The sequence below is a fragment of the Peromyscus californicus genome, unplaced genomic scaffold (assembly GCF_007827085.1).
Source record: "Peromyscus californicus insignis strain IS unplaced genomic scaffold, ASM782708v3 Scaffold_6__1_contigs__length_162567912, whole genome shotgun sequence".
NCBI lineage: Eukaryota > Metazoa > Chordata > Mammalia > Rodentia > Cricetidae > Peromyscus > Peromyscus californicus.
Genome location: NW_026294584.1, coordinates 955,667 through 977,955, shown reverse-complemented (window position 1 = coordinate 977,955; position 22,289 = coordinate 955,667). Strand labels below are relative to the sequence as shown.

At 40.9% G+C, this 22,289-nt stretch overlaps 1 protein-coding gene across 6 annotated transcripts in view; it reads left to right on the top strand.

Moving 5' to 3' along the window:
* Positions 1–22,289, top strand: part of Lhfpl3 (LHFPL tetraspan subfamily member 3) — a 634,521-nt gene that overhangs the window by 586,971 nt on the left and 25,261 nt on the right. The window contains exons 4-7 of one of the 6 annotated variants that reach the window (XR_008214590.1): positions 9,678–9,751; positions 13,620–15,254; positions 15,979–16,017; positions 17,599–22,289. The exon at positions 17,599–22,289 is cut by the window's right edge and continues 25,261 nt beyond it. The gene's annotated coding sequence lies outside the window, so the exon portion shown is untranslated. Of the gene's footprint in view, positions 1–9,677; positions 9,752–13,619 lie in introns of all 6 variants that reach the window. The other 5 variants (XR_008214591.1, XR_008214587.1, XR_008214588.1 and 2 more) reach the window with 5 other exon arrangements.

Genomic DNA, 22,289 nt, shown 5'->3' with positions numbered 1-22,289 from the left:
GACAAGGCAAACTGAGAAAAGTTACCAAGCCACGTGGCTAAATGTAAATAAGAATTATGGGTTAATTTAAGTGTAAGAGTTAGTCAGTAATAGGCTTTAGCTAATGGCTTAGCAGTTATAACTAATATAAGCCTCTGAGTGATTTTTTATAAGCAGCTGCAGGACTTCAGGGCCAGGGGGACCAAAGGAAACCATCTGACTACTGTAGCTGGAGTTTTCCTGCCTGGCCCACAGTCAGGATAAATCTCTCTCACCTGCCAGTCCCACAGACGCTCAGACCCCACCAAGTAACACAGAGACTTATATTGGTTACAAACTGTATGGCCGTGGCAGGCTTCTTGCTAACTGTTCTTACAGCTTAAATTAATCCATTTCCATTAATCTATACCTTGCCACATGGCTCATGGCTTACCGGCATCATCACATGCTGTTTGTCATCCTGGCGGCTGGCAGTGTCTCTCTGACTCAGCCTTCCACTTCCCAGCTTTATTCTCCTACTTGTCCCGCCTACACTTCCTGCCTAGCCAATGGCCAATCAGTGTTTTATTTATTGACTAATTAGCAACACATTTGCCATACAGAACATCCCACAGCAGACTACAGCATAGCATGAGCTAGCAGGGGCAATGCAAGAGACCTCAATCCAGTGGTGAAGACGGGACAGCTGATGGGCTGATCAACCCTGCAACTACTCAGGCCCAGAACCAGGGTTATGAGTTGGCCTACCCCAGCATCCACCCCATCTGTGATTTGCTGGAGCATATGAAGGGTCCAGGTCCTGCAGATCCAAAGCTGCAGGATCTCCATGACACAGGGCAACAATAGGATATCTAACAGGAGTTCCAGGGAGGGATCAGCATGTTTAGTGTAGCAGAAACCAGAGGCCTCGAACCAGACCAATGACTCATTACAATGAACACTTGCAAGTAAAGATATATGGATAAAGGGGGTTACTGCATGACTCACAGTGTCACACTGAAGCTTCCAAGATGAGGTTGATTTTTCTTTTTTATATTTCTCTTTTGTTTGTTTGTTTTTTTTGTTTTTTGAGACAGGGTTTCTCTGTGTAACAGCCCTGACTGTCCTAGAACTCACTCTTGTAGATATAACCAACCATCTTATTAAATAAGAAACACAGAGCCAATACAGAGATGAAAGCCAAGAGGTCAGAGCAATAGCTAAGAGCCAAAAACCTTACCCTTCACTGTCGCTGTCCCTCTCCAAAAGAGAGCTACTTCTGTGTCTGTCTTTTTTTTATAGAGTTTCTGTTCTGCCTTCTCATTGGTTGTAAATCTAACCACATGACAGTCATTGCCTGTCTGTACAGACCTCCAGGTCTTCTATGGTTGGTATTGAGATTAAAGGCATGTGTCTCCATGCTGGCTGTATCCTTGAACACACAGAGATCTACCTAGCTCTGCCTACCAAGTGCTGGGATCAAAGGCATGCACCACCACCGCCCAGCTTTCACTATGGCTTGCTAATAGCTCTGACCCCCAAGCAACTTTATTTATTAGCATACAAATAAAATCACATTTCAGTACAAATAAAATATCACCATACACTCTGTAGACCAGGCTGGCCTCAAACTCATAAGAGATCTGCCTGCCTCTGCCTCCTGAGTGCTGCAATTAAAGGTGTGCACCACCACCACCCAGTTCTCCTTTTTTTTTTTTTTTTTTTTTAGGCCTATGGTCATGATTTTATTTTTGCTATTACAATAAGAATATTTTTTTTAATTTATTTTAATTTATTTTGCAATACAATTCAGTTCTACATATCGGCCACGGATTCCCTTGTTCTCCCCCCTCCCGTCCCCCTCACCTTCCCCCCAACGCCCCCCCCCCCCCATTCCCATCTCCTCCAGGGCAAAGCCTTCCCCACAGACTGAGGTCAACCTGGTAGACTCAGTCCAGGTAGGTCTAGTGCCCTCCTCCCAGGCCGAGCCAAACAATCCTGCATAGGCCCCAGGTTTCAAACAGCCAACTCATGCAATGAGCACAAGATCTGGTCCCACTGCCTGGATGCCTCCCAAACAGATCAAGCCAATCAACTGTCTCACCCATTCGGAGGGCCTGATCCAGTGTGGACCCCTCAGTCATTGGTTCATAGTTCATGTGTTTCCATTCATTTGGCTATTTGTCCCTGTGCTTTATCCAACCTTGGTCTCAACGATTCTTACTCATATAAACCCTCCTCATTCTCATTAATTGGACTCCCAGAGATCCACCCAGGGCCTAGTCATGGATCTCTGCATCCAGAGAGCTTGGGGGAGCAGGAGATCCCAGCTGGATCAACAACAGAGAGGGAGAACAAGGAATAGGGGACCATGGTAAATGAAGACCACATGAGAACAGGAAGAAGCAAAGTGCTAGAGAGGCCCACAGAAATCCACAAAGATACCCACACAACAGACTGCCGGCAATGGTCCAGAGACAGCCCGAACTGACCTACTCTGGTGATGGGATGGCCAAACACCCTAATTGTTGTGCTAGAAACCTCATCCAGTTCTCCTTTTTTTTCTCTTAAATTTTATTTTATTTTATTTGGGGAGGAGGTTGCAAAAGCAGAGGGCAGATATGAAGGGATGGGGAAATAAATGGGATGGAGAAGTATGACATGAAAGACACAAAGAATAAATAAAAAAAAAGAAAGTTAAAAAATATAAACAAATGTATGTACACACAATGGGGTTGTATAGGTCATGAAACAAAAAAAAGGACCATGAGAGTGGGGAAGAGAGGGCTAGGGAAGAAAAAAGAAGAAGAACCAAACATGGTGGTGCATTCAGGCAGATATGTATGAGTTGAGGCTAGTCTAGCCTTTATGGCAAGTTCTAGGCCAGCCAGCACTATATAGTAAGAACTCGTCTTAAAAAAAAAAAAAAGAATGAGGGTAATGTTATAGAATATTAAGATGTGTTAATTTGTTTATGCTGTAGAACATTTATTTAGTGATGCAAAGATGTGTTGCATTCTTTTATGTTGCATTTGTTTAACTCTGTGAGGCTGTTACTTTGCCTGTCTAAAATACTTGATGGTATAGCCGGGTGGTGGTGGCCCACGCCTTTGATCCCAGCACTCAGGAGGCAGAGCCAGGTTGATCTCTGTGAGTTCAAGGCCAGCCTGGTCTCCAAAGCGAGTTCCAGGAAAGGCTCAAAGCTACACAGAGAAACCCTGTCTCAAAAAACCAAATAAATAAATAAATAAATAAATAAATAAATAAAATAAAATAAAAATAAAAATAAAATACTTGATGGTCTAATAAAGAGCTGAATGGCCAATAGCAAAGCAAGAGAAAGGATAGGCAGTGCTGGCAGGCAGAGAGGATAAATAGAATGAGAAATCTGGGAGGAGAAGAAGAAGGAGCAAGAGAACAAGGTGAGGAGGCCAGCCGGCCAGTCACCCAGTCACACAGCCACACAGCCACCTAGCTACACAGCCAGCCACAGAGGAAGAGTGAAAGTAAGGTTACAGAAGTAAGAAAAGGAAAAAACCCAGAGGCAAAAGGTAGATGGGATAATTTAAAGTTAAGAAAAGTTAACAAGAAACAAGCCAAGTTAAGACAAGGCATTCATAAGTAAGACTAAGCCTCCATGCATGATTTATTTGGGAGCTGGGTGGTGGGCCCCCAAAAAACGCCAAAGAGCAAAGAGCTAAAGGAGTAAAGAAAAAAATAAAAACAACCAACAACAGGGTAATAGAGCACATGTGACATGAAAGCAGAGAGGTCTGCTGGGGGGCAGGGCTAACACCAGCGTGCAGAGCAATAGAAGGGGACACTTAAGAAAGGATCTATAAAAGTAAAGCATTATGAAATGTCGTAATGGAACCCATCACTTTGTTTAAAAAACTCATTAAAAATGTGAAAATAGGAGCTCCATGGTTAGAGCATACGCTGCTCTTGAGAATGTTCTGGTTCATTTTTGTCAACTTGATACAATCCTAGAAATATCTGGGAAGGGAAGCCTCAACTAAGAAAATGCCTCTGTCAGATTGTCCTACAGGCAAGTCTGTGAGGCATTTCCTGGTTAACAATTTATGTGGGAGGGTCCAGGCCACTGAGGGCAGTGCTGCCCCTTGGCAGGTGGTCCTAGGTGCTATAAGAAAACAGGCTGAGCTTTCTCCATGGAGGAGCAAGCCAGTAAGCAGCACTCTTCAAGGCTTCTATTTCAGTTCCTGTCCTGACTTCCCCTCAGATGGACTGTAAGATGTAAACTGAAATAAACCATTTTCTCCCCAAGTTGCTTTTCATCTCGGCATTTTCTCATAGCAATAAAAAGCGAACTTGGACACTGAGGATCCAGGTTCAATTCCCAGCACCCATATCAAGCAGTTCATAACTACTTACTGAATGTAAGTAACTTGAGCTCCAGGGGGATCTGGTTTGGTTTTGTTTCAGTGGTTTTTTTATGCTGTGCCATAGCATTAATCACTAGGCACTGAGAGTGTCCATGTTCATCCAATGCTTTGCACACAAATATATTTTTATGTGCACACAAATATATGCACATAAAATTATGATCTAATATTTTCCTTCTCTTAAAACATTTAATTTTAGCTAGGCATGGTAGCTCACACCTATAATATCAGCACTTGGGAGGCTGAAGCAGGATGATTGTCATGAGCAAGGCTAGCCTAAGCTACATAAGTTCCAGACAAACCTAGACTATAGATGAGACCCTGCCTTAGGGAAAAAAAAGTATAATATTTTTACCATACCAGCAACAGAGGAAAATAAAAGCTTACATTAGACTCAAAGCACTATTGTTATTTAAATGCTGACAGTTCTCCAAGACTCAAGAAAGTTGCTTCCTCTTCCTCCCTCAATCAAGAGGTAATAGAAAAAAGGTGACTGCATGCGTGCATGTGCATGCGTGTGCGTGTGCGTGTGCGTGTGCGTGTGTGTGTGTGTGTGTTTGTGTTGGGTAAGCCCAAAAGACTATGGGCTCTCTTTGAGCTCCTACTGTATCCTGGCTGCTATCCCTGACTAGCTACTGTATATATGTATGTAATAATGGAAGGAAATAGGGACAAGGAATGTGTGGCTAGGGCTCGTTCTCTCTCTCTCTATCTATCTATCTATCTATCTATCTATCTATCTATCTATTTATCTCTATCTCTCTATCTCTCTCTCCCATGGGGATTAGTGCTCTGCCTTGGACACCTGCACTCATGTGCTTATACCCACACATAGATACACACACACATAACTTAAAATAATAGAAATAAATCCTTAAAATGTGGGAGAAATGACAACTATAGATTATATTTGCAATTAGACATCTAGCTTCCCCATATGCTTTATAGACTAAGAAAAAAATTAATATAAATACAGGAAAAAAAAACAGAATTCTCATTGACCATAGAAACTAGTGGACTTCTTGCCTTTTTCTTAGATATTTGGTTTTTACCTTAACTGTCCAACATAAGATTATTTTTCTAACATAAATAAACTCAACTTGTGGTTGATGAATTCCATTCCCACACTGTTTGGAAAGGTAAAATACATAGCAGTTAACATGAACTGGGGATGGGGCAGGCAGGCTGGTAGAACACCTGATTTATAATAGCCTTCCCTTTTGTTTATTATAAAAGGTGAGGAAATAGGAAGGGGTGATGGTGAGGCAGGAATGGGGATGTTGTGCTTTTTAGACTACTTCCTGTTGCCTGGAGATGTTGACCTTTTGGGGGAACCAAGAAAGCTGGGATGCTGGTCAAGTCCTGGAAGAGCAGGTTATTTCGTTTGCTGTCACAGTTCTGCAGGACCTTCTGGGGGTAGGAAAGTGCAGGCAGCAGTTGGAGCAGTTTGTGAGACTGGACCACCTGGGGCTACACATTTTGAAGCTGTCCAGGATGCAGATTTTAAGGAAATACCTGGACCTGACAGGATGCTGGATATATATTAGGGACCGAAGATAAATTTAAGGAGTTTAGGGGGAAATTTTTTTCTTAGGTGTATATTTGAAACTTTTAGGCCCCTGGTACTTGAGGGAAGGAAGTCCCAAAACTAGGGAAAGGGGGAGATCCCACCCTAAGGAATAAGTGGAATAGGCAGTGGGGAACAGGCTGTTGATTGACAGGAGTACTTATCTAGAGTCCATTTGACCCAAGAGAGGTGGATTCAAGTCAATTCCCTGAAGCTTACAAGAAATTAGTAAGTTTACAAAAAGAGATGAGTTTTAGATATGTTAGCATTATCACTGTCTGTAATCTGTACAGAAATCCACGCTGTAGAAAAGGCAGTAGACTCATACCTTTGTGTCATGGGAGAAGCTTGAAGAAAATAGATTAAAAGCATGTGTAGCTAAAGTTTTCCTGTGTCCTGCCTGGCCTGTGGTCAGTACAAATCTCTCTCACGTACCAGTCCTGCAGCTGCTCAGACCCAAGTAAATACAGAGAGACTTATATTAATTAAAGCTTTATGGCCTAATGGCTCAGGCTTCTTGTTAGCTAGATCTTACATCTTAAATTAACCCATTTCTATAAATTGCCACGTGGCTTGTGGCTTACTGGTATATTTACATCTTGCTTCCTCCGTGTCTGGATGGTGACTACTGACTTAGCCTTCCTGTTCCCAGAATTCTCCTCTCTCTTTGTCCCACCTATACTTCCTGCCTGGCTACTGGCCAATCAGCACTTTATTTATTAACTAATCAGAGCAACACAGTCACAGCACATAAAGTGATATCCACAGCACTTCCCCTTTTCTTTTTTCCAAAAAGGAAGGTTTTAACTTTAACATAGTAAAATTACATATAACAAAACAATTATCAATCAAGAATTATAGTTATAATATCTAGTCTATTTGTATTTGGCAAAATTAAAGAAGATATCCTATCTATCCTATATTTGTGAGTCTAAGGTTTCATATCTAACTTATCTTTTATCATAACTAAGGAAAATTATAACTATCTAGTCTTCAACTACATCAAAGACCTCAGAAGGATATACTATTACCAGAGAAATGGAAGAAGGATGCAGATAACTTTGGGGAGTCTTGTGAGAGTAGACAGAGACAGCTGGCAGCCTGGACAGTCATCCAAAGTTCCTCTGTAAAGTTGGGGCATCTGTCTTCAGCCCATAGCCCTAGAGTCTCTCAGTCACTTCTCTCTGTGTCCTGTAGAATGTCTGTCAGTTTCCTCTGAGAAGCAGGAACCTAAAGGACAATTTTGCCAAGCAAAGTTCAGTAGACACCTTACTATGGGTCCTGCATGTCCATTTGATCAAGCAGTCCAGGCAAGAACAGTTTCTTGCCCAAATGGCTATTTTTGCCAAGAAGAAGATAAACTCCATATAGAGTGTCTTTGATGCCCATCCTCCTCTCTGAAGTAAATTGGTGCTGCCAGGAGCAGACATGTTTCACTATCCAGAAAGTCTAAATTTTTAAAACATTTTAAATGCTGTATTCTGCAGGTCTTTGATGGGATTGAAGACTTAACAGTAACAGTTACAATCTTCTAACTTAGCTAGAACATATTAAGTATTAGATTCAGGTTCTTCAGGATAGGGTACCTTTTGGAATGGTCTCTGTAACATGCCATCTACCCATGCTCCAGAATTCTCTGGATCTTAGTATGTGTCTCTTGTTTGATATTATTCATGTTGATTGTAGTTCCATCTTGTCTAGGTCATTATCCCTTATTCCTCCTGGACAATATTTGATAATCATTTGTAGTGAGCACATACCCCGGTTACAGGGGAGGAATAATCACTCTTGATTCAGACTTAGTATAACACTCATTTATTCACACAGTAAGATTTCAAGCAATATTCATCCTGTCTTCCAAATGGAAGCAGGAGTACCTCTCCGGGTGTAGAGGTCCGGACTCACCACATCTGTTCCTCTGGATCTTGGGTCAGCCTTCCTCAGGTCAGCCACGTCTGCACTGGGGACAGGATCTCACGTCTCTGGCAGAGGAGAGTCTTCTCACGCGAGGGCCTGACGAACTCTGTTGGTCAGGTCTGAGGCTTCATCTTTTATATTCTTTCCTGGCTGGGTTTCTAGTCTTGTCCCTACTTCCACACATAGCTTATAGCTTATCACTACTCCATTTGTGGTTTACTTACATCATTCTATTGCTTATCACTCCTGACCAGGGTTGTTCACCCTAGACCTTACATGTGTTCCTTACACTTCTGTTGAGAATTCTCTGTATCTCATTTTTAGATCTGTACCCCATTTTTAAATTGGTGGTTTGTTGATGTCTAGTTTCTTCAGTTCTTGATATATTTTAGATATTAGCTGAAAGGGAAAAATCAGTAGCCATCTTAAGAGATGCTTCCCCCTCCCCTCCTCCAAAGGTATCTGCTAACCAGCAGTTTTAGAAGTGATCAGAAATTGAACTTATAAGGCTGGGACAATAAATCTATGTATCCTGGACTTGGCAAAACAAGATACGGGGAGTAATGGACTCAACTGATGAGAAGTTGACCTTAGAGGACTGTAGGACTGCAACAATAAATCTGAATGTGTCAACAAAAGCAGGACATAGGGAATAAAAATTTGTGTCTCTATAGATACCCTGAATCCTGTTAGCAAATAGTAACCTTATGCTTACCTCACTCCTAGCCCCCTCGTCCAATTCTAAGCTGCATGTAAACTTTTCCTATATAAACCCCTTAAAGTGAGTGCTTGGGGCATTCTCCTCCACCCACTGTGTTGGATGCTAGATGTTGGCCAAACTTGCTTGTTTTGTTAATAAAAACCTCTGTGTGCTTGCACCATATAATGGCTCTGTGGTGGTCTTGCTTGGGGTCTTGCAACCTGGCACATTAGCTCTATGTCAGATGTGGGGTTGGTGAAAATCTTTTCCCAACCTGTGAGCTGCTGTTTTATCCTATTGACAGTGTCCTTTGCCTTATCACAGAAGCTTGTCAATTTCTTGAGGTCCCATTGTCAGTCTTACTGCCTGTGGTATTGCTATTCTGTTCAGGAAGTTGTCTCCTGTGCCAATGTGTTCAAGGCTGTTCCCCACTTTCTCTTCTATCAGGTTCAGTATATCTAGGTTTTTTTTTTTAATAAGATTTATTTATTTATTATTTATACAGTGTTCTGCCTGCATGTATGCCTGCAGGCCAGAACAGGGAACCAGATCTCATTGTAAATGGTTGTGAGCCACCATATAGTTGCTGGGAATTGAACTCAGGACCTCTGGTAGAGCAAGCAGCCAGTGCTCTTAACCTCTGAGCCATCTCACCAGCCCCAGTGTTTCTAGTTTTATGTTGAGGTCTTTCATTCACTTGTATGGAGTACACAGGGTCCAGGGGCTTAGCTACATCTGACATGGGATATCTGAGGGGAAAAAATCTACGTGCACTATGTTCTTATGTCTGTTAGTTTTATTCCTCTAAGACAAAATTCTATCAGTACAGCTATAGCTCCATCAGGCATTCAAGGCAGGAATAACTCTAGACATACCAAGCTCTATATCTGTCTACTTTATTTCTCTGGGACAAAATCCTGTCTCTATAACTACAATTCCATCCAGTTCCCCAACTCATAGTCCTGTTAACAACTAAACTCCTATGCTTCCAGCCTCATCTTTGTCCTCTGTATCCTCTTTCTCCATCTGTGCTGCTCTCTACTCCTGGCACTAAGAAAACTACCTGAGATCTGCTTACCCTCTACAGAACCTCTGTCATCCTCTTTTCTCTCTGTTCTGTCTGTTTCTACAGAAAATGCCTGTCTTCTCTTTCCCTGGACATGTGGTTCTCTGCCTCCTCAGGAATGATGTTTACTTCCCATGTAGGTATGTAAAAACCTCTTTTGTTCTCAGTCAATTGCTCTGGAGAACCACTAGGCCTCCTCAAGCTGAGGGGATGGTCTGAGCTTCATTAGCACAAGAAACAAAGCTATGAGTCTCCCGCCAGCTTGTCTCCTAAGCTTAGTAACTTAGTAGGTTTAGCAGGTCTGGGGAGCTGAACTGTTTACCAATTGGTCTGGGCATGCAAGGATTTCATAGCAGAAGACAGGTGGACTATTAAAGGCTGGATAACACCAAATATTCATAATAAATGGCTTTGCCTTTTGACAGATCCATGGCCAGTCAAAGTTTAGCTTTAATACACAACTGAATCTCTATGATATATTCTGTGGCCTGCAAGACACTTGGACTTGAGTTTTGTGTAGGGTGATTATAATATGAATGTTAAAAGATCTTATTAACAGAAAATCCAGAGCCAGATATTGGGGTGAAAACTGAAAGATCAGAGAAGCAGAACAGCTAGCCATTAGCTTACCTCTACAAAATCCTCAGCTTCCAGAGAGAGAGTTTCTGTTTCCTCATGCTTTATGCTCCTTTCTTTGCCCAGACATCACTTCCTGCAATGAAAGATGTGTATGCTTCCCAGTCCTGGGATTAAAGGTGTGCCACCACTGCCTGGCTCTGTTTCCAGTGTTGCCTTGAACTCACAGAGATCCAGAGGGGTCTCTGACTTCCAAGAGATAGGATTAAGGGTGTGTGCCACCACTGCCTGACCTCTGTGTCTAATCTAGTGGTTGGCTCTGTCCTCTGATCCTCAGGCAAGTTTATTAGGGTACACAATATATCACCACATTTCCCCTTTCTTGTCTAAAATAATAGAAAGGTTATAACTAATATAAGAAAAACTATATACAATAAGTACAATAAGTATATTACAATATATACAGTCAAGAATTACATTAACAATATTCAGTTCATTAACATTTGACAGATTCAGAGAAAACACTCCATTTTGTTTTCAGAGAAAACATATCCTATTTTGGTGAGTCCAAAATGTTGTATCTAATTCACTTTCTATCCTAACTTGTATTACCAACTGAAAACTATCTTTTGATGTCTTTCAATCTTATACACTTTACACATTTTTAGTGAGTTTCTTTTCTGCATTTGTTAACAAGGAAAACTATAATTATCTAATCTTCAACCCCCTCAGAGACCTGAGAAGGAAATAATATTACCTAAGTAAGCAGGAAGTACAAGAAAGCAACTTCCAAAAAATGTGAGAAATGACAGAAACAGCTGGATGCCTGGACAGTCACCCAAGGTTCCTCTGCAACGTTGGGGCATCCCTCTTTGGCCTACAGGCCTAGCATATCTGACAGATTCATTTGTGAAGCAGATTTTTCTGAAGGGCCTTCCTACCTTGTCTTGGCAAGGTTTAGTAGTCCTTTCTTTTGTGTCCTGCTTGTCCATTTTGGACAGCATACTGTTTTTTTTTTTTTTTTTTTTTTGGATTAAATAGTTGTTTTCTGTCCTATCATTTCTATATCATACATTTTTATATCATATCCCCCTTTCTTCTTTTAGAAAGAGGTTGACTATGACCAATAACAATTTGTAACCAACTGCCTAAACAAAGACAAACATCAATAATCCATTTCTTGGCAATGTGAGCTTAGTGTTCCAGACTACTTCCTGCTGATTATGGGTGCTGTTAATCTATCCTGACTGGATTAATCTGTGAGGCTGGATCATCTTAGCCAGTTGCCTTGAAGTTGTTCTGAATGTTGGATTATCTGGAAACCTCTCAGGGGGTCTTCCTTGATGGAACCATATTAACCTGGAAGGAATCCACAGCTTCTTCTCTTCTGTGGAAACAAAACCAGAACCTCTTTTCCAAAGCAACATCTCCCTAGACCCAAATTTTGAAGTAAAAAATACCTTTAAAATATATATATATATTGGTTTAACTCATCAGACTTTACAATCAAATGTCTCTCTTGAGTTAAAAATCCCAAAGACAATATAATAATACGCAGTATCCAGATTCATTATGTAAGTTCCATCTTTATGTGGCTTAACTTTTTTGTTTTGTTTTTTTGTTTTGTTTTGTTTTTCGAGACAGGGTTTCTCTGTGTAGCTTTGCGCCTTTCCTGGAACTCTTGCCTTTAATCCCAGCACTCAGGAGGCAGAGCCAGGTGGATCTCTGTGAGTTCGAGGTCAGCCTGGGCTACCAAGTGAGTCCCAGGAAAGGCGCAAAGCTATGTGGCTTAACTTTTATATTACGTTTACTGTCTCTTTAAAGACTTTATTTTTTAAAACCATTTCTTTATATAACTGCCTGTACTCCTTTTCCTCTCTCTTATTAGCCTGTGTACATTTTTACATACATTGTAAACTGTAACTAGAAAGTTTCTTTCTGAGTCCCACCAAGCCCCCGCAGTCCCGCAGCCCACTTATAAAATAATCACTCAGAAGTTTATATTAATTAAAATTGCTTGGCCTTTAGCTCAGGCTTATTATTGACTAGCTCTTACACTTAAATTAACCCACAATTCTTATTTATGTTTAGCCACGTGGCTTGGTACCTTTTCTCAGTTCTGCCTTCACATCTTGCTTCCTCTGTGTCTGGTTGGTGACTCCTGATTCAGCCTTACTCTTCCTAGAATTCTCCTTGTCTGTTTATCCTGCCTATACTTCCTGCCTGGCTACTGGCCAATCAGCATTTTATTTATCAACCAATGGAAACAACACATTCACGCATGCAGAGCACCATCACCCATCAGTAAACTGTTTAGAATTTTTTTTAAGTTTAAATCTGTCCTATTGTGTATTTTGTAATTCTGCCTGACCAGGAGAGATTTTAAACTGTTAAGCTGCATGGCTAGGATGAAAGTGGCAGCAGCCCTGGCTGCTGGTTCCACCCTCTTGGCTTTTCATCATGGCACAGGTACCAATGAGTCATGCTTATCTCCCTAATTCTGGGAAGCAGTATTAAGTTGTATGCCTGTGTTCTTAAGCCCAAGGCTGTGCTCCCAAGCCTGCAGGCAGTAGCTGGGCAAAGCCTCTTTGTATCAAGACTTGTGAGAGACTGCAGGAGTCCACCAGGTTGCCACTGAAGGCAACTGCAACCAGAGGACATGTCTCTGTACTGTTCCTCTGTAGTGAGCGACATGAACTAGGAAGCTGTTCTTGGCTTCATTCTAGACTCTCTTTTTAAATTTTCTCAGGTTTTAGGTGGAAACTCTTGCCACCACATATGCACACCATTTGTAGTTCAATGTTTCTTGGTCCTGCCTGGTCCTGTGGTCTGGACAAATCTCTTCCATCCATGGTCCCACAGCCACATATAAAATAATCATTCAGAGGCTTATATTAATTACAAACTGTATGGCCTATGGCTTCAGCTTCTTGTTAGCTAGCTCGTTCATCTTAAATTAACCCATTCCTATTTATTTATATATTGCCATGTGGCTGTGGCATTACCAGTCTGCTGGCATTTTGTTGCTCATTGGGTGGCAGGCGGGTATCTCTTTCAACTCTCCTTTCTTTTCTCACTATCTCTCTTGGATTTTCCTGCCTGGCTCCATCCTACCCTGCCATAGGCCAATGCAGCTTTATTTATTAACCAGTTGGAGCAACACATAATCACAGGATACAGAAAGATATCTCACAGCAGTATATTCTTTTGTGTTTGGGTGAAATGTTCTGTCATTATCTGTTAGGTCCATTTGAGTCATAATGTCTGTTAGCTCCACTATTTCTCTGTTAAGTTTTTGTCTGGATGACCTGTTCATTGAAGAGAATGGGGTATTGAAGGCTTGTACTATTAATGTGTGAGGTTCAAAGTATGATTTAAGCTTTAGTAATGTTTTTTTTTTCAAATGTGGGTGTCCTTTTGTGTGTGGTATAGGTGCTAAGAACTGAAATGACATTTTGGTGGATTTTTCTATTGGTGAGTATGAAATATCCTTCTCTATCACTTTTGATTAATTTTGGTTTGAAGTCTAATTTGTTAAATATTAGAATAGCTATACAAGCTTGCTTTTTGGATCTATTTGCTTGGAAAATCTTTTTCCTACTCTATCTGAGGTAATGTCTATCTTTGATATAGAGGTGTGTTTCATGTATGCACATCAGCAAATCAAAAGAAAAAGCACACATGTGCATGCACAACAACAGCAACAAATTAACAGGAATTAATAATATTGGCCATTGGTATCTCTCAATATCAATGAACTCAATTCTCCCAATAAAAAGACACAGGATAACAGAATGGATATGAAAACAGCTCTATGTTTCTTATTTAATAAGACTGTTTAGAAATTTGACTACAGTTTATCATTGAACCTCTTTTTAGACTAAGGAAGCAACAAGTCTCAAATATTTTGAATTGGTATGGACTTTTTGTATGATGATAAAAAGTTAAAGTTATATTTACTGCAACATACTACATATGTGATTTCCCTCTGGTTTAGAATATAATGTATATGATGATAAAACTTTAAGGTTATAAAGGTCTACTCAGATAAACAAATGCTGGTTTAAGATATATGTCTAACTACTTATGTCTTTGCTAACTGGTCAACACCAAGCTACTAGAAAATTTAGACAAGTAACAACATATATTTGATAAATTAGGTGTATTTGATAATCAAGATTTATAAACTCCTAAGGTATACTCAGGTTCACAACAATATTGGTCTAGCTTCTTCATCTTTGTTCATTTTGTTAAACTTTAGATATTTAGATAAACTAAGCCAAACAAAAAAACTGCAATATTCCATAATGGTACACTATAAAAGGATCATCAAAGTTGCCAGTCTCTCTATGAAATGTATCTATAATTAAAAGTTTTATTTTGATACTGGAAGAACTTCAATTAAAAAATTGTTATTTTTAAGGCTAAACCTAATAAGGATGGATGTAAAGTCCTAGTCTTATAAAAGCTACTAACTTACTGTAAATTGTTAAGGATAATTAAAACATACAAGTTAATGATCAGTCACCTTATAAATGATCAAATTCTTTAATGTGTTCAGACTAATGCAATTAAGTACAGGAATAAGGCTTATTTAGCCTCACGTATATGTTTTCAAAGTTAAGCCTGAAACAAGTAACTAGAATCAAGCAAAAATTGTTTATTTTAGATATACTTAACAGACAGATGGTCCTCAAATGCTTCAGAGATCTGCTGAATATGGCATTTAAAATGTTTAGTTAAAAAAAAAAACACCTTTTTTTTGTGATAGAGAGAAGTGCCAGCTCCTGGAAACACCCCTAATCTCCTCCAAAGAAGATGATGGGGTGCAGAAGAACCTCCACCTGGAGTTTGCTTTAAATGTGGCAAAGTAGGCCACTGGTTGAAAAACTGCCTTTCACCTCACTGGGTTGTTGATTGTCTCACTCTGCCTAGACATAGGAGGTCAATTCCATCAAGTTCCTACTCCACAAGAAAGTCTATTGGATCATTTTGACCTCAAAGCTGAAGACTGATGCTTCCCTGGGACCTCTGTCTCCAATGACCATGGAGGAAACTAGGTAGCCAGTAAGTCTCTGTTGTCCTTTTCTTAAATTAAAAAAAAAAAAATTATTGCCTTTAAAGCCACGGCTGTCCAAATCATCAACTGCAACTCCACTGCTATCAGCTACTGCTAGTAGCAATTAGGCCACAAGGACATTAGCCAGAGGGAATTCTGTTCCCTCAGGCTCTGACTCTTGCAAAGCTATGAAGGGAACTTAACTAAATCTCTATCCCTCTAAAGAACTCAAGATTCAAAGGTTAAAGTGGAATTCTGCTCTTCAGAGAGGCTGAATATCAGGTAGCTCACCTCCTCTCCTTGCTTGTGTTCTCCAAAAAGCCCTCATGCTTCTCTTTGCCCCTTCTTAAAAACTTCTCCACCTGGCTCCTCCCTACCACTTCCTATCAGCTAGTTGCTGACTCAGCCTCCTGACCTCAGGTGAATTTTATTTACTCAAACACATCTTTTCATCATTAAACAAATGTTCCAGAGCGTAAACAAAAGTAACACACCTTAAAATAATATTCTGTACCAGGTGGTGGTGGCACACACCTTTAATCCCAGCACTCGGGAGGCAGAGCAGGCGGATCTCTGTGAGTTTGAGGCCAGCCTGGTCTACAGAGCAAGATCTAGGACAGGAACCAAAACTACACAGAGAAACCCTGTCTCGAAAAACCAAAATAATAATAATAATAATAATAATAATAATAATAATAGTATTCTGCAACAAGTCTTTGTCATTTTTAATAGATTCAGAAGCTGCTTGGTGTATACTTCCTGCTTACTCAGGTAAGATTTCTCCTTCTCTGGTCTCTGATGGCCTTGATGACTAGGCTAGTGACAGCTTTGTCAGTTTAACAGCAGCAACCAAGGCTTCAGTTGCCTCCTCAGTTCTCTTCACGTGTAAAAATCAGGCCTTAGGCCTCACTTTCCTAGAATCACTACTAGGCCTAGACACAGTTTACTTGCCACAAGACCTCCAAAAGCAGATAACCTCACAAAACAGATTTCAAAGTAACTTTTTTCTATTCCTTTATTTGACAAAACTCACTTTACAATAATTGCTCTCAGTAATCAACCATCTGTGTCTTGTGGTGAATGACTGTACAGAAAAAGGTATAAAGTTTACATGAGATCTGAGGATATGAAAGCTTTAGTTGTGATAAGAAAGTGACTTAAGGAATGTAAATGCAATTTGTAAAGGTATAAGAAAGTGACTTAACCAATACTTTTAGTCCCAGCACTTGGAAAGCAGAGGCAGTGGATCTCTGGGTTTGAGGCCAGTTTGGTCTACTGAGTGATTTCCACAACAGCCAAGGATACATGGAGAAACCCTGTCTCAAAAAACTATTGAAAAAGCAAGAAAGAAAGAAAAGAAGAAAGAAACTTAGGTACTAAAAAAACGAATGCTTCAGATTTCTTTCTCCCTCTGTTATTGTTATATTAAGACTTCAAAAGTTCAGAGTTTTAGCATTAACCAATGAAGTTTTGATAAGGTATTAATTTAGTTTTGGTAAACTCTGACTACTATTATCACAGTCACAAGCTCATGATTTTAAATTTCCTTTGGTTGTCTTCTAAGTAGAGCCTTAAAAGTGCTTCTCATTGTGCTAAAAATGTCTGTCTAATCTACGTACACCCAGTCTTCTGGATAGAGAAGAAGGCCCTCTTTCATGGTATATATTTATACTGACAATCAAGATCAATCCAGCTTTTGCCCTTCTGCTCCATGGGAAGTTTCTGAACTCTCTGAGTTTGCCTTGAAGAGCATTCATGCTTATTGGTGGAAGTATTAAGGCAACTCTACATAGTTAAAAGAGAGGTTTATTTTGTGGGGTAACTTACAAGTAAAGGGATAGGTTACAGGGTCCTGGAAAGGTATTGAGCAGTCCAGTGGTGCTGTCTGAAGAACTCTGCTCAATCTACCTCCAGCGTCCAGGATCCAGGAACCAAGAGAGCTGGCACATCTGGATCTCAGGTCTTAGGGGCTCCTGTCTTGGCCCCTCACAGGTGTAACAGTTACCAGAAGCCTCAATGGGGATAGTACTTCCAGGTCAAAGCTGGAACAGCTATCCACTACATCTCCCCCTTTTGTCTAAATAAGAAAGTTCTAACCTAATACAAAGCTATATACAATAGGAATGATGTAAGGAACACATGTAAGGCCTAGGGTGAACAACCCTGGTCAGAGGTGATAAGCAATAGAATGATGTAAGTAAACCACAAATGGAGTAGTGATAAGCTATAAGCTATGTGTGGAAGTAGGGATAAGACTAGAAACCCAGCCAGGAAAGAATATAAAAGATGAAACCTCAGATCTGACCAACAGAGCTTGTCAGGCCCTCACGAGAGACAACTCTCCTCTGCCAGAGACGTGAGATCCTGTCCCCAGTGCAGACGTGGCTGACCTGAGGAAGGCTGACCCAAGATCCAGAGGAACAGATGTGGCAAGTCCGGACCTGTACACCCGGAGAGGTATTCCTGCTTCCATTTGGAAGACAGGATGAATATTGCTTGTAATCTTACTGTGTGAATAAATGAGTGTTATACCAAGTCTGAATCAAGAGTGATTATTCCTCCCCCATAACCAGGGTATGTGATCACTACAAGAAGAATCTAAAATGGCCAAGAAATAAAGAAATGTTCAACATACTTAGCCATCAGGGAAATAGAAATCAAAACCACTTTGATATTCCATCTTATACCTACCAGAATGGCTAGAATCAAAAATACAAGTGACAGCTCATGCTGGCAAGGATGTGGAACAAGAGGAACACTCCTCCACTGCTGATGGGAGTACAAACTTGTACAGCCACTCTGGAAATCAATATGGCAGTTTCTCAGAAAATTGGGAATCTATGTACTTGAAGACCCAGCTATACCACTCCTGGGCATATACTTAAAAGGCACTCCATCCTATTACAAGGACATTTGCTCAACTATGTTCATAGCAGCCAGAAACTAGAAACAACCTAAATATCCCTCAACCAAAGAATGGATAAAGAAAATGTGATACTTATACGCAATGGAGTATACTCATCTGTTAAAAACAATAACGTCATGAAATTTGCAGGCATCATGAAAATCATCCAGTGTGAGGTATCCTAGACCCAGAAAAATAAACATGTTATGTACTCACTTATAAATGGATAATAGCTGTAAAGTAAAAGATAGCCATGCTACAATCCAAAAATCCAGAGAGGCTAAGTAACAAGGAGGGCTTAAAGGAGGATTCAAGGATCTCCCTGGGAAGGGGAAATAGAATAGATTTCTTGGGTGGATTGGGCACAGGTGGGGTTGTGAACTGAATGGATCAGGTGGGTGAACGGAAATACTGGGAGAATCAACTGCAATTGGGAGGCATTTCAGGTATGAGGTGGAAACCTAGTGCAATGGAAATTCCATGGAATTTACAAAAAAACCTATCAAAGACTCCTAGTAATAAGGGTCATGGAGTCTGAAACCGGTCATCTCCTATAACCAGGCAAGGCCTCAAGAGGAATGGTTGAGACACCAACTCAGCCACAAAATTTTCGACCTACCTGAAGAGTGTTCTGGGACCGGATCTTGCAGAATAGTCATCAAAGAGACTAGAAAGATTCCATCCAGCAACTGATGAGAGCAGATGCAAAGTCCCACAGCCAAATATTAAGCAGAGCTCAGGGGAATCTTGTGGAGGATGGGGAGGGAGCCAGCCTTGATGTGATGGTACGTGCCTGGTCTTATTGTAACTTGTTATGCCATGTTTGGTTGATGTCCCTGGGAGACCTACTCTTTTCTGAGGGGAAGCAGACAAGGGGGGGGGATCTGACTAAGAGGGGGAGTAGGGGTAAGGGAGAAAGGGGAAACTGCAATCAGAATGTAATATATGAGAGGAGAATAATTTTTGGCCATTGATCTGTACTGAGGCCAAGCTGTCATAATAAAATGAGTCCATGGAGGAAGAGAGATATTAAATTCCCCTCAGGGGCCTGCCCTGAGGAGATTTTTCCCAGAGTTCTAGGGAAGACACTACAGGGGCTGGGATACTAATCTGAGGGATATCAAATGTATCTACATACACAAAACTCTTTAGTCCACTCACTTTATTCTTCTAAGTCAAAATCTCTCTACACAGCTTCAGTTCTGTTCTCATACTTAGTTCCTCTCTATCCCTTCCTCTCCTGTCCTCTCATTGTTCTATCTACATTCCTTCATCTTCATTCCTCATCTTAGTTCATTCTTCAAGTCCTCTCAAGTCTCTGAGGCTTTCAGTTATAGACCCATACAAAGCAACAATTCTCTGGCCAAGCAGGGTCATCCAGGCTTGAATTATTCCAGGATCATAAAGGCAGATAAGAGTTTACCTCTGGCAGTGACTGTCAGGCTTTCTTTTACAACCCAAAAAGGGAGTGGTTAAAGGATGTGGGGTCAATTAAGACCTAAAATCAGTTAATATGTCAGAAAAAGGGAACTTATGTGCTCAAACTACATTCCTAGAAGTGGTTAGGTAAAATGTTAGGAGTTTACAATGTTAGTATAAATCATGAGTAAAAATAAAACTGCCTATATTTCTTTAGGGGCCATAACTGTCACTGTAAAACTCGGCTACATTATTATCTGGCAGGGTAGGGGTAGCTAGGCAGCCTGTGTCACAGCTTAATGTATCTGGTATGCAAAGGCCCTTTTGTTCTAAGTTAAATGTCAAATAAGAAGTCTAGAGATACCATTAAGGCTGTGTAAGAAAGAAGGGTATGATCTTAATTTGCACAAGAAACAAAGCTATGAACCTAATGTCCACCTGGCCTAGGAAGTGTCTCTGTATGGACATTTATCTTAATTCAGGAGAGTAGCAGGTGGTTTGGAATTCTTATTCTGTCTGCCATTTGTCCTTGGATGTTTGAGAGGTATCTCAGATAAAATGCTTTTGTCCAGAGCTGGCCCTGGCCTTGGATGCTAGCTAAAGGGGATATCTGTTTCTAATGCTAAAAGGAAAACAAAAAACCAGGAAGAAGGAAGTCTTGCCTGTGTGACAGTTATCCAAATACCTAATTGTATAGGGAAAAACTATGCCCAAAGAATGATCAATAGCACACAGCAAATTTACAGCAGGAAACAGCTAATATTCAAAAAGCCAATATCACCAAGACTCCGAAAGACTTGGCTTCTCTGGAAGGCCCTTGGCCTTTTCCAGATATAGCTTTATCATAGTCAGCTGAATTCCTATTTCATATTTCTGTGTCTTGTAGCAGAGAGAGAGGAAGTATGAAAGTGCAACACAGGTGTGTTCCTATAAGCTCAAAGTTGATGCTGCAGGATGCAAGCTGGAGCAAGGAGAGAGCAGGAGAGAGGAAAGATATCCACATGGGTGCAGAAGGCTGCAGGAGCCAGAGCTGTGTGGAAGGCACACTGGGTTTGGGAAGGCATCAGCTGAAGAATCAGACTCTAGAATCTGGAATCAAATTCACAAACAAATGATCAGTACATACCTTAGGAGAGTTAGATCAGCAGCTTGATTCAGAGCTGACACTGTGGGAAGAGCAGGTGTGTGCACCTGCAGCTGGCTTGCTCCTTTGCTTTTCCCCCTGTCTCTGCTAGGTCCAACTCCAGCTCCAGCTCCCACTTCACAACAAACTTACAAATCCATCAGCCATAACTTAAAGACAGGGCATTTATACAATATTGGGAGGAAGACCAGACAAAAACAAACAGGGCTTAGAGTGAAGAAAAAAATAGGAATGGGGAATTTTTTTGCCATTCACCTATCTCTTGCAGTATTTGTAAGGGTACAGGATAATATTGGGATCTAGGGTACTGTTAGTCGGCTACATTTGAATTGATTATCTAAGGGATATTGAAGCCAGATTCAACTGGAAGAGTGGATAAGTTTAGAGGCCCTTAAGTTGGGCACTAGGTAGAATGGCTGGAGGTTCTCCAAAGGGCATCCCAAGGGAGAGCCTGGAGGTCCAGTCAAGGACATAGTTCCCATGGGTGAGGTAGAAGAGAAGGTCTAAGGATGGAAGTCCAAGGCATCCTAAGGACTTGTGGAGGAACAAATAAAGGCACAAGTTGAACAGTGAGTCATCACCTAACAGTTCAAGGAAACATGGATGAATGCCTAGTACCAGAACTTTCAAATGAAGCCATAAGGTGAAACTGAGCTGAAAAATGAAGTCTCACCCAAGGGAAATGGTCAGAAGTGGGTGTCAGTGAAAATGGTCAACGGTAGCCTTAAAGTCCATGGCTGGGGGTACCTCCACCTCCAAGAATACCAGAGGAGTGCTGGACACTTTGGTCACAGGATTTAGTGGCAGGGCACCTTGGCAGGTCCAAGCCAAAGTATGCTGCATAGGTCATACCACACAACAGATCTCACCTAAGAGGCTTATTGAGAGAAGGGGGAGCAAAAGGCTTTCTCAGAGTAGAGACATGAGAGATAGAGATAGAGACAGACAGACAGAGAGACTGGAAGACAGAGAGAATGAGAGAGAGCAATCTGAGATGGTGGGGACCTTTTAAAGGGTTGACAACTAATGATGATGTAGCTGCTGAGTCACTGAGTTCCTGAGGGGCAGACTGACAGAGCACCTGATTTATAACACATGGAGAAATTAAGTTGGTAATGACTGGGAAATTTCCCCCTGCTGCCTAGCTTTTCATAGTACTGGAAGGTGCTATGTTGGCTGCTGGCAGGGAGAAGTAATCAATAGTCATCCAGCTGTGGACCCTGTGAATTGCAATAACCAACTGCTTTCTGCCTGCTCAACAGGAGGAAACACATGCTTGGTACTATAAATTTGGCAAAGAACCCATGGTTAGGTAGCTCACAGATCCAAGGGTGAACCTACTACTACTATTATTCTGTTAAATAGACATATATCAAACTGCTCTCTGAATTTGTATCTCTCTGCCCATAGATGAATTAGTATAGCTCTCAGTCTTCATTAGACAAGTTTCTTCACATAGTGCATGGTGGTTTACACTTACCGCTGATCAAAGCAAAGAGAATAAATGTTATTGGAGTACTCAACTGCAAATGTGACAGGTATTTTACCACCACCCCAAGGCTCAGTGACCATTGT